Here is a 13742-nt window from a genome sequence, read left to right on the forward strand (position 1 = left end):
AGAGTTTCATTTATAGTATTATAGTCATTTTACATATTGTTTTCTCAGTTTGGCTAATTTTACTTGGTGTTAATATATAAAAATCTTCTGTTTCTCTGAATTCCTTAATTTATTGCTTCTTATTTTATAATAATAGTCATATCCTTCTACCCAACTTTTAAAAATTAAAATTAAATTTAGCCATTATCCTGATCAACAGGCACTCATTTGTTTCCAGCTTTTTGCTACAACAACAAAAAAATGCTATTTGATATACAATTGGGCCTTTGTTTCTGTCTTTTAACTTTCTTGGGATGTAAGACCAGTTCATTAGGTGAAAGAATATGGACATTTTAGTGACTTTTATTGTATAATTCCAAATAAAAAATATAAAGTTGTTATACAGTTTCATAACTCCCTTAACAAAGAAGTCATCTTTCCACAGTCTTTCCAATATTAACTATTCCCACAATTTTTTCATCTGCCAATTTGCTTGGAGTGAGGTGAAAACTGAGTTTTAATTTGAGAATGACTTCATGTGATCATTTGTAGTCTTCTTGATAATTACATATGGCTCTTTTCTCTTTTCTTCTTTCATCCTTTTCAATTTAAATGCTTCTTGAATAGATTTGCTAGAAATAAGGCAAAAATAATTCTTACCAGCCTTGGTTAGGGAGATTCTGTCCCTGTCCAGGAATCTCACCTCCTGATGTTTTAAGCTGTTGAGTAGAAATACAAATCTCAATTTAACACTCCACCAGTTATAACCAGCTATTCACTTCCCATTGTAATAGTAATCATTTTTCCCCCCTCTTCTGGATCCCTTGCCTTCCGAGATCACCCTGTCTCTTTAATTTATTTACCTAATGAGTTGCTCATTTTTAGCAGTAAAGTTCCTAAGCTCCTTCTGGCCCTATCATTTGTATACATGTGAATTACTAGAATGAGAATGATTTCTTTTTCTAAGTCTTGGGAGGCTATCTTCATTACATGCTTCTGAAAGGAAATCCACCTCTCTGTTCTCATCAGGTGAGCTGCCTCAGTATCCTTCAGGAGGGTCACCTATCTCCACTCTTCTCTGTCCCTTATTATGGTTCTTCTCAATCTTTTCTTAGAGGACAAGTAGTTGCTTGCTTACTTCAAAAATTTATCATGACATAGACAGTCATTAACAAGCATGAAGATTTCCATATAAAAAGAAAACGGGAGGAGGATTGGAAATGACACTATGAATCTATTGCATACATCTTTTTAAAAAGAAATCAACAAATTTATTTAATACCTATTATGTGCCAGGTGTTGGAGATATAAGTAAAAAGAATGAAATATATCCCTATTCTCAAAAAGCTGACATTTTAACAGGGGAAACAACAAATAAATATATGTGAATGCAGAATAAATATAAAGAGAATAAATGCAGAGTGGTTAAGCACTGGGTAGTTTGGGAGGGAGGTTATTGGCCCTAAGCTTTAAAAAAAAATTATGTTCTGAGCTCTCTGCTACCAACCCAGGTGGAAGCGAGTAGAGAAGAAGATTCATCTGCTGAATGGGACATAACTGATGGATGAGTCACTTCTTTGTTAGTTGAACACAGGGATTCTTCAGTCAGTTCAATGCCAGCCTCTCAAGTAGGTCTGCTTGACTACTGATTCTAAGGTTAAGATAGAAGGTAATGAAAATGCATGAATTATATCTTGAAAAGACACGGTAGATTCTATCTGGAGAGATGGAGTTCATTACGGCCATGGGGATGGCCAGCGTAAAGCTAGGAAATGAAGTGTTGCCTATGGCATAAAGAAATTCCCAGTTTAATTGGATTAGAGCGTGAAGGAAGAGTAGTAATGTCCAATGAGGTTGAAGGCATAGGGTGGTACCACAGTGGGAAAGGCTTCAAAAGTATTTTGTCCTAGTTATTAGGGAGTCACTATAGTTTTTTTGAGTTAGAGAATGAAGTGCCATGTCTTCTTCAAAGTCATATCTTAAGAAAAATTGTGACAGCAGTACTAGCAATTTTAAATATTAATTTTAAATCTGAATTAAATAAAAATTAAAGATTAATTTAAAATAAATTATAAAATAGCAACATTGCTGTGATTGTCTATTTCCCTGTATGTACTTCTGCTTTCAAAAGTGATTCATGTTTTTCTATATTTTGCATCACTAATATTATTCCCTTCTCTTTCTCCACAGTTAAGTAAAAGCCTCTTCTTGTACAAATAAGTACAGTCATGCTAAACAAATTAATGTTATCTTGTTTGTGGCTGAGAAAGTGCATGTATTGGAGGAACTGGTGGATGAGGGCCTGGTGCTTAGAACATATCCCAAACTCTGATACTAACCTAGGTGGGAGCTAGTGGAGAAGAGTATTCTTCTGGTTTTGGAGTACACTGTTGAGTATGGCAGAGGCAATGGACTTCCTTGGTTGCTGAACACAAGGACTCTGTCAATTCGCTGCCGAACTGGGTCAAGCCCGGATCCCTTGGCCAGATGCCGCCAGCTCTGGCTGCTTATTCTTCTGATCCCTTGAAGCTCACAAAATCAGTCTCCAATGCTCTTTTACTTTAGATCAGAAAAGAACACAACAGACACCAGAGTGAAGACCAAAGACACTAAAGTCGAGTGTGAAGATGTTGTTTGTCCTTTGTTCTTAAAGAGGAGGTCCGTGACATCAGAGAGGTGATGAGGTGACATGCAAGTCAATTGGATTTTAGGGAGGGCAGGCTCACTAGTCACCGGCCTCACTTTCCCCTCTAGTGCCATCTGACTCCAGTGGCCAGATAGAGATCACAGTGACTGGACATGGCTCTGGATGAAATGGGAATCCTTGATCTTTTTAAGCTAGGGTCTTTAACAGGTCTCAGTCTGAGACAACACCCGTTCAGTGGTTGGGTGTGAAGATGGTGGCAAGCTCTGGCAGCTGTGAACTCCTCCCCAAACTAGGGACTTAAAGGCAGATCTTTTCCTTCTCAGCTCCTGGGAAATCAGAGAGTTTGTCTGCCTTTTGTACGCATATCCCTTCTGCCTTAGCAGCCAATTAAAAAGTCTTTTGGTGATAGTTCAATACATTTACAGGATGTAGAAGATATACTCAAAGGCATAGAAAGTGGGAGGAAAAGACCTCTCCATCTTGCATTCCTGGTGGAAGGCTTATGAAACTTCCATGTGGGTTGGTTAATTAGGCACAGCATATTGCTCATGTTCTAAGGACTCATTGGTCAGTATTCCCATTCTATAGGTGTTTCTCTGCAGTGACAGTCAATCATATTTATTACCTGATGTGATCAAGTCACTCCAACGCCATGGGCCTCAATTTATTCATCTGTAAAATTAAAGAGTTATACTTGGTAGCCTGTGAGGTACTTTAAAGTATTAATTTGATGATCTTATGACCCCTCTCCCAAGAGATGGAAATCATCCATTATTATTAGTCTTCTGGAGTCATAATTGGTCATTGCCATGATCAGAATCCTTAAGTCTTTAAAGCTGATTTTTCCTTTGTAGTATTGGAGTTATCGTATAAATAGTAATATTCATTCTTCATTTTTGTATCACTTCACGTCCAGATTTCTCTCAAATTGTCTTCGTGTCTTATGACACAGTAATATTACATCACATTCATAAACCTTATTTTGTTCACTCATTCCAGTATTTGGTGGAAATCATGTTGTTTCCAATTGTTTTTACCACAACAGAAAAAATAGTGCTAAAATATCTTTGGACCTAAGCTTTGTAGTGGTATTACAGAATCAAAGGGTATGCATAATTTAATGACTTTTGGGGTGTACTTTTTCCCAGAATATTTAGAACAATTCATAGCTCCGTCGCCAGTGTGTTAATGTTCTAGTTCTTCAGCCCCTCCAACAATTTCCATTTTCCTTGTTATTTTTTGCCAGTCTTATGGACATGAAGCACAACCTCAGAACTATTTTATTGATTTATTTATTTATTAATATAGCTTTTTATTTACAAGCTATATGCACGGGTAATTTTACAGTATTGACAATTGCCGAACATTTTGTCCCAATTTTTCCCCTCCTTCCCCCCATCCCCTCCCCCAGATGGCAGGTTGACCAATACATGTTAAAAATGTTAAAGTATAAATTAAATACAATGTAAGTATACATGTCCAAACAGTTATTTTGCTGTACAAAAAGAATTGGACTCTGAGCTATTTTAATTTGTATTTCTCTAATTATTAATGATTTGGAACATTTTTTCATATGGTTGTTGATAGCTTAGGTTTTTTTCCCCTTTGACCATTTATCTGTTTTAGAACAGCTCCTTCTAAGGTTCATCTCACTCCTTTTAAGGATGAATTTGAACTGTATTTTTCCTAACTTCTAAGATTTTTCTTGGCAAATTCAGTTTCTGACTTTGTTCACAAGTTCAAAGCCTCTTCCAAGTCACAAACACAATTTCTATCTATATTCAGCTCAGGACCTTCTCTCTTTTCTCACTCTCCCCACAACCTTTCCCCTGTCTATGTTAACTACTCGTATTTTGTTCTCTACCCAATAACTAGTCTATGTTCTTTCCTTCCAACAGAGTGATTTTGTTGGTCTGGCTCTCATTGATTGACCCACAATAGGTCTCAGGCCCAAGTCCTAGGTGGTCATTTGGGCTCTGATTAGCTCAGAATGAATGCATGACAATTGTTTCTATTTTGCCCTGAAACCCTGGGGATCTTCCTCTCCCAGATTGATTTTTTTTTTGGACTGGGTAAAAGAGGCCATTCTCTTCCTCATTTCTTACCTAGCCTTAATCACTGAATGGTGAGGGGTTTCCTCAGACCTGTTGAAGACCTATTAAAAAGGCCAAGATCCCCCCCTGCATCCAGGTTCATCTCTAGTTGTCCTGATCAATATCTTGCTACTGGACCCAGATTCCCCAGAGGGGAAACTGAGGCAGATGATCTTGCTCAGCCCTCCCTCACTGAAATCCACTTCACTTGCATGTCATGTCATGTTTCTCTGAGAATAAAGGACAAACTACAAGCTTCATGCACTTCTAAGGGAATAGTTTTTGCTGCACTGATTACTAGGAACCACTAGATGATATAACATATAGACGACTTGACCTAGGGAAGACCTGAGTTCAAATGAGACCTCAGACATTTATTAATCGTGTGACCCAGGTTGTTTTTCTCAATTCTCTCATCTATAAAATGGGATAATGATAGCAGTTAGGTCTCAGGGTTGTTGTTAAGCCAAAATGAAATATATGTAAAGGTTTTTGTAACCCTAAAGCGTTAGGTGAACCTTAGCTACTATTGCCAGCATGTTTGTTGCCTGGGGTCTAATAATTAGCAGCTTTGACTTGGATACGCACCCATTTCCCCTATAGCATCCTATCAGGGGGACTGGGCATTGACTTGACAAAAAAGAACAGATAGAATTAAATAGTGGGGAAGATGGGAGGACAGGAGATTGTGATTAGAGAGGGGAATTTCAGAATAAGTAAGTGGTGAGGTTGAAGTCTATGATGGGATCACCCCTGTGGAAGACTAAAGTGGGGATGAAAGTCATAGCTGTTTCAGAGGGTGATGAGGGGCGCAGGGTGGGTTTAGCATTTGACTGGGCATTAATGTAAATATTGATGATGAAATAAACACTGATAATGTAAATATTCTTAATAAAGGAATGGATTGGAGTGGAGAGAAAGATAATAAGGGAGGTAGAAAACTCAGTAAGGAAAGAGACAGGAGAATGACTAGGCGATCAAGTAGATAACAAGTCTGTGGAAAGGGTGATATATGTACAGATGGTACAAAGGTATAGAAGTGGCAGTGGGACAGAAAGGACGATACCTACCTTTCCTCCTGGCCTGATATCTGAGGGGCCACTAGAGGAGTGTAGTGAGCACAATTGCATATTTGTTATTGATTTATTGTATTGTTGATTATTGCTGTATATCATCTGTCAGTTATTAAAGAAGAAAATTTGATGAATATATTTTGACCACAGAGATTTCCCTAGAGGTTGCTTTTTGTTTTCTTTGTCAAGCTCCCTAATATTCAACAAGCTTTTTTTTTTAAAAAGCATCTATTATGTGCCATGTACAGTGTTAGATGTCAGGAATATGAAGCCAAAATGAAACAGCTCCTCCTCTCATGGAACTTAGATCCTGCATTTTGGATTTTGATACGGTTTTGATGGCATTGGATTCAAAATTGGGTAAAGTAGACAGGTGGGCTTAGGGAGGAGTATATTAGGGGAAATTCTGATGAACTGCGATTTTATTGTAGTTAGAAATGAATAGCCAATTGAAAATATTATTAAAATTGCTTAGGTATTAAAATTCTGATAAGCAATAATGGCCTCCGATGATGTTATGAAAGAAATGATCAGACCTGTTGTTGCCTATAGAATGGCTGGCCTTTTCCATCAGGTTCTGTGTCAAAATCACTACATGAGTAATATTTGCTTGAGTTTCTAGAGCCCAGAGATGGTAATTAGGGGTACTTAAAACACTCCAGCATTGAAACAATGGTCAGACATTGCCAGACCAATAAATATCGCTGAAAAGAGTAAAATGGAGAAAGTAATTTGGAAGGCTACACTTGAAAATCAAGTCATCAGAGCATAACACTATCATTACAATTATCTGTCAGAAGATTTAGTTCAATTACATTTTTGAATTCTCTTGTCAAAATGGCCCAACTCCTCTCCGGATTTGGGACTCCCAGGAGAGGTTAAGAAAAAAAGAATACTAATGCCTTCATTAGCCATTGTTACACAGCCTGCATCCTTTCAGATGTTTCTATAGTCTTTCAGGGATGAACACGCTAACCCGAGGGAATCAACAAAAGCATGAAATCCCAAAGTGGAATTGTGGAATTCAGGAATAAGAGCCATTTTATCACGACTGCCCAAGTTAGGAGCAAATAATTTTCAGGAAATATAAGGCAATGAGAACTTGTAAACAAGTGAATAAAAGCATTCCACATAATTCCCAGATGCTTTCTTCACATAGCAGTAACTTTTCAGTGCACTGACTACAGAAAAGGGAAGTAGTGGATTTTGGGGGATTTTTGCTTAAGACATTTGGAGTTTTAGAAACATTTGTGGAGTTGTGGAGGTTTAGAACTAGAAGGAACCTTAGAGACCATCCAGTCCAATATCTTCACTGTTACAGATGAGAAATCTGAGGTCCATAGTGGTTAAACGGCTTGCCCAAAGTCGCACAGTTCTTGGCCATCTAAAGTCAGAACCCAGATTCTGTGCTTCCTAATCTAGCTCTTATCCTTCCAATTCAGCTTTGCTTCCAGATAACACTTTTCTTGCCCATTGATGGACTTTCAGATGGACGTTGCTAAGAGACGGATTATATTGATCTATGTGGCAATTTGTATTGACGGTTTCCCCAGATTTAAAGGGAACTGTATGTCCTCTCTTCATCATGTTAGTGTGTCACACTACGCTTGATTCTGCTTTGCCATTGCACTTAGCATTGCATTCACCTCTCTCATATGCCTATCTTGTGTCTCTGACTGTGGTGGAAAATCCCTGATAGTAGAAATCGATTTTTAGATCAACAAATTCAGCTAAATTCAATAAAATGGTTTACAACTCACATAGTGAAAGAATATTCAGTAGGTGCTCAATAAATATTTTTGGAGCAAATAAGCTTCTATGTAGGAAAGTTCATAAGTAAGTATTGTGAAATGCTTACCCAGATCAAAGTAATTAACATACCCTAGTTCTAATCAGACTAAAGAGGAGAAAAGTGGCCTAATTTGTGTGCTTCTTTGATGATGATTATGTGGTTCAGACTCAGATGTTGAGTATTTAACTTTATAAAGAATGGAAAGTCATTTAGGTAAGGGGGTAGAAATAGTTTTTGAACTCTACTAATAATTATATGTTTAACATTCCTTTGCCTCTGCATATCATTGACATTTCTGTGATTTGGGTTCTGGGCAAAACCTATTTATGACAGGGCTTCTTAAACTTTTTCCATTTGAGACCCCTTTTGGCCTGAGAAATTTTTCCGTGACCATAAATATATAAGCATATAAAATAGGTATACAAATCAAATAATGATTCATGATAAGTCCTAATTTTGTGACCCCCACATTCAGCTATGAGACCCCATATTGGGTCTCACAATTTAATAAACACAATCGAAGACACTGGGATTTAGGATGTTACAAATATGAAGGAGGGTACTTTACAATCTAAATCCAGTTTTTCTTTGTTTTTGCTACTTTTCAGAAGAGATCAATGTCCTAAAATGTATTCTACGCAAGGAGACGTCTTCAAAGAATCATAGAGTTTTAGAGCTGGAAGGGACTTCTTTGGCTACAAAGTCTAACATATACTGGATGAGGGCTCATCCAGTCTCTGCTTGAGCTTATGACCTTCCTAGGCAGCTTAATCTACTTTTGCAAATCTCTAACTGTTCGAGAATTTCCCCTTACTTTAAGTCTAAATTTTCCTGTTTGCAACTTGTTCCCATTTCTCTTGTTTTTATTCTGTAGGGCCAACAAGATAAAATCATATTTCTCTTCCATATGACTGTTTTTCAAGACCTTGAATATAGCTGTCATGATCCTCTAAATCTTTTTGCCTATGGGCATTTGGGGGCAGCTAGGTGGCATTGTCTAGTGGATACAGTGCTGGGACTGGAGTCAGGAAGACTTCTCTTCCTGAGTTCATAGCTGATCTCAGGGTGTAGCTGTGTTACCTTGGGCAAGTCACTTACCCCTGTTTACCTCAGTTTTCTTATAAAATAAACTGGAAAAGGACTTGACAGATGAATCCAGTATCTTCATCAAGAAAACCTCAATTGGGTTCCCAGAGAATCAGACATAACTGAAAAATGACTGAACAGAGGCAGCTATGTAGCACAGTAGATAGAATGAGCAAGACTTCAGCTGATATCCAATCTTAGACACTCACTAGCAATGTGACTCTAGGCAAGTTACTTAACATCAGTTTGCCTCCATTTCCTCAACTGTAAAATGGGAATAATAGCCCTTACAGAATTGTTGTGAGGATCAAATTAGATCATATTTTAAAGTGCTTAGCACAGTGCCCAGCACATAGTAGGCACCTAATAAATGCTTGTTTCTTTCCTCCAGGCTAAGATCCACAGTTGTTTTAACCAATCATCACATGACGTTGACTTGTGACCGTTAGCCGTTATAGTTTTGTTTCTCTGGATTTTCTTCAACTTATTCATGTCCCTTTCCAACTGAGATCTAGAATTCCTCATGGTATTCCAGATGCAATATGACTGAGCAGGGCAAAGCACAGAGGGACTGTTACCTCGTCATTCTTGTGCCTTTCTTCCTGCAGGCCCAGATTGCATTAACTTTAGTTTTTGCCTTCTACGGGAGAAAGGCTCTGAGCCAAATCCTCTGCAGCTTGCATATTTCTTTGATATTATTATATATGCTTTCTTTTGTCAGTGCATTGGTAGTAGTTTGAGATAGTGTATTCACCACCACCGGATTTCCTTCAGTTGATGTTCAATTTTAATCCCCTAAGTATTATTATATTCCATGATTTGCAACTTCATTCAGAAAAAATATTGATGGTGAAAAGATCCCTTGTTTTCATTTAAAAATAATTTAAATAATTTAAAAATAAGCTTGGGGTCACTGGAAGTGTTTCATAATTTTCCAAATAATAATAATCCACCTTGTTGTCTTCCTCATCTTTACTTCTGAGTCCAGTTTATTGTTCATTTTCAGTGGCTGTCTCCTCTTGCTCTCATATTCATATATATATAATTATATATATTTCTATTATCTATAACATATGTGTTATGTTAATTGTATATTATATATAGTTAATCATATATTAATTAATAATTTATTATAATATGCAATATATTTATATATTATATAATTATATATATATATATATATATATATATATATGTATATGTGAGAGAGAGAGGGGAGGGGGGAGACAGAGAGAATCAGAGGGAAGAGTCAGGTCATTGGGCTGCTCATCCACAGACATATCATAGCACTTTTGCTACAAGTCATTTGAGTTTAGACTATGATAAGACAGCAAAGTATCTCACTAGCCAGAATTTATGCCAAAAGTGGGGGGATTTGCTGCTGACATGCATTGGTTTTGCCCAAGTGGACAGTTGAAGTAAATAAATAATTTAGAATAATAATGGATTTCATTTGGGAGTCTGGGGCTTAATGAAGTCACGCCATCCACTATGAGAAATTATTCAACTCACTATCTATTACAAATTCTTCTATTTGGATTCTCTGCTAAGACATTCTCCATGACACTGAATGCTACTTTTGGGTGGCAGACGTTCCCTCGTTTTTGATCTTAACTGGATTAATCACAAAGTTATCTCTGTAGCATCTATCAAAGAATGTTTTATGATTTTAATACGTACATGAGAGAGAGATTGTTGGAAGAGTGACTTTAGATCTGCATCTTATTGTCCTGAATCCAGTGCCCCTTTCAAATTGTCAACAAACAATAAGTGGGATCTTCTATTTTGGTCACTTTTCTGTTAATTATGTGCGTGAAAGATGTTAAGTTTGGAGTCAAAAGACTCGGGTTCAAATTTCAATTCTGTTTCCTTTGTGACCTTGGGCAAGTCCTTTAATACCCCAGAATTTTACCTTTCTCATCTGTAAAATGAAGCTGTTGAACAAGGCAGGACTTTGTTCTGGGGTCCCTTCTAGCTCCAATAATGCAAAGGTATATACTTTGTGCTATGTTGTAAAATGATTTCTAAAGTCTGTTGTTTTCTTCTCTTATTTTCACTTAACCTTTTTGAGCTTCAGTTTTCATTGCTGTAAAATGGAGATACTAATAGTGTCTCCTTATGAGGTTTTTGAGAGATTCAAATAATTTTATAGAGCTTTGCAAATTTCAAAACTATGTGCATATGTGAGTTATTATTCATCAACAGGTGTGGAAGTTATTCTTTTATAGAGTCATAGAGCTGATAAATAGTCATACAGATCCGGAGTATAGGGAGACAATGGTGTTGCCAAAATTAAAGCTGGAGGAATTGTCTGCTGACGGATATATCTATATCATAACTATTTCAATATCTATATAAAATAAAGTCTTAGATTCAAGCTTCTCTACCTTACCCCATTTTTCTGTTCCAAGTTCATTTGCATTGGCCACACAACAGACTCTTGGGAATTTCTAACCATAAGTCAGTTAGGTAGGACAAAGTATTCTGATCTCAGCCTCTGATGCTAGGTGAAAAAGAAATGACTTAATGTTAGGAGGAAGGAACTCTGTGATCTCATTGGTGAATTTCTCTTTCAAATGATTTCTGAGATCTTTCATATCACAGAGGAAAATATCCCAAGATTACTCTTGAAAAAAGATTTGAGTCATTGAGCTGGACTGCCTCTTGACCAACCTGTAGTTCCCACTCATACAGTGAGAGTGTTCTAGTCCTGCCTAAGTTTTCCTTAAATGATTCATTCTTCAGGTTCTGGAGGCTCACTAACATTAAACCTCTCCGGATCTGTTATCGAGACGGAATTGTCACTGTCCCTTTGACGCCTTCTGTCACCATTGACTTCAGTCTTCATGTAGACCTTTACCTGAATTGTCAGGACATCCAGGTATTGTGTTCTAGCTGGCTCCCTACAGCGTTCTACTTATACTTTGAGGAGGTCAGAGCTGTTCTCAACTCAATCCTGTTATGTCTGATATATCTGGACATACTAGAGTCATTGTATCTCTCTTTTCAGTACTCATTATTTCCTTAAGTAACTTCAAACTCCCAACAGTGTTACCCATATATGATCAGTTCTTACCTGATTCACAGAAGTTTAATCCTACTAAAGAAAGACTGAAGAAGTACCTTTTGCAAATATTTCTCATAGGATGAGTAGAATACAAGGATCATTTAGGATCTGTTACCCAAACACAGTGGAGATATTCTACATCTCAAATGTAGTTACTGCTGAATGAGGTTGGGGGAAAAGACCGAGGAAGACTAGGTAAAATAAAATTTAGCTCTTTTGAGACCCCACCTCATCTCAGCAGCATTTTGCAATACCAGTTCAGTAGCAATAGGTTCTTACATAGTAATGGCAGATTCTCTTTTAAAATCCATTTAGTCTTCATGTGACCACATGGTTTCCATTTCTCAGACAACTTTGCTTGACATCATTTACTGTGTTTTGCCATTGATGTTCTTTGTTGACTTGACTTTCCTTTCCAGGAGGGAAAGCTTTGCTTACGAGGCTGTTTTCCAGTAGACCTCCTTCAAATTCTTGCAGTGAAATCAGAGTGATCCAGAGTAATCTCTTGTTTGGCCTTAGTGCCACATGTTGCGAAGATGTCTTAGAATGCTGCGAGACCATTTTTGCTTTCTTCCATCATGCTCTCCTTCCTCATACACTCTACCTTTAGTTGCAGGAGCAAATGTACTCATTCTGAATATTGAACTCCTTGTGTCTCTTTCCTAGCTTCTCTAGCTTTTGTCAAGCCCCAGCTATAGTCCTACTTTCTACAGGAAGTGTCTCCCAATCCCATTCGTTTTAGTGCCTTCCCTCTGTCGATTATCTCCATTTTATCCTGTCTTTAGCTGTTTGCATATTCTCTCCCCCAGTGGACCATGAACTCCTCTGGGATGGGGTCTGCCTTTTGCCTTTCCGCGTATCCCCAGCATTCACCACTGTGCCTGCCATGGTAAGTGCTTAATAAACATTTGCTGACTGACAAGCTGAAGGCTGATCCTTTTGCTTATGAAGAGGTAGCTCCATAAATAGTAAGCTAGAAAGTCTGCCAGCATCCTTGTGGTCTGCGGTCCCAATCCAGAGATCTTGAATCACTCTAAAAGTGGCCCATAGGCAACATACCATTGATTACATATCGCTGTGGCAGCTTCTTCAACCCAAACACAAAGTCAGGGCCTTCTCTCTCTCCTCATGAGAGTTCATTAGAATTTTTATGTGAGTATTCCCATCACTTTCTGCATTATCAAACTGGATATCTACCTTTGAAAGACTCCAAGTCCTGTAGTCTCAGAGTGTTATACTTTCCTGTACATGTAGCATCATAAGCAGGTCCCCCGAGGCTCACCAGTAATCATCCATGTTTCTCTGCCTCATCTCTGTGCTGCCTGTGTATCAGCTTTGTTACCTGTTTCAGCCCAGACTTCAAGGTATCCCCATTCAGCTGACAGGGCTGCCTCTCTGAAAAGAATACTAATATTCCCACCTTAAGTAGCATGAGTGCATTTGGAGTTACTGGGCTTGGTGCTTTCACTGTTGAGGACATATGAGCTACTCTAGGTATTTCTCTGTTAACTAATGTACTCATTTACTTATTTCTCCTAAAGTTGCCAATTTTTTTTTTTGCTAATTCCCTATGATCATCATAGTAAGAAAGTTTACTAATTAAGTACCAAATAGGTTCCATCTTTTTAAAAATAATATTCTATTTTCCCTATTACATGTAAATTTTTAAAATTCATTTAAAAAAAGGTTGAGTTCTGCTTCCCCACCCCTCTCCATGAGAGGCAATTTGATAAAGCTTATATATGTGTAATAAGACAAACCATATTTCCATATTAATTGTGAAAGAAAACACACCCAAAAAACCCACAAAAAAAATCAAGGTGAAAAATAGTGTGCTTTGATCTACATTCAGTCTATATCGTTTCTTTTTCTGGAGACTGATAGGATTTTTTATCATGTGACCTTTGTGATTGTCTTGCGTCATTGTATTAATGAGAATAGGTAAGTCACTCATAGTTGATCATTTTACAATATTGTTGTTACTATGTATAATGTTGTCCTGGTT

Source organism: Antechinus flavipes, chromosome X (genome assembly GCF_016432865.1).
Source record: "Antechinus flavipes isolate AdamAnt ecotype Samford, QLD, Australia chromosome X, AdamAnt_v2, whole genome shotgun sequence".
In the NCBI taxonomy this organism is placed as follows: Eukaryota; Metazoa; Chordata; class Mammalia; order Dasyuromorphia; family Dasyuridae; genus Antechinus; species Antechinus flavipes.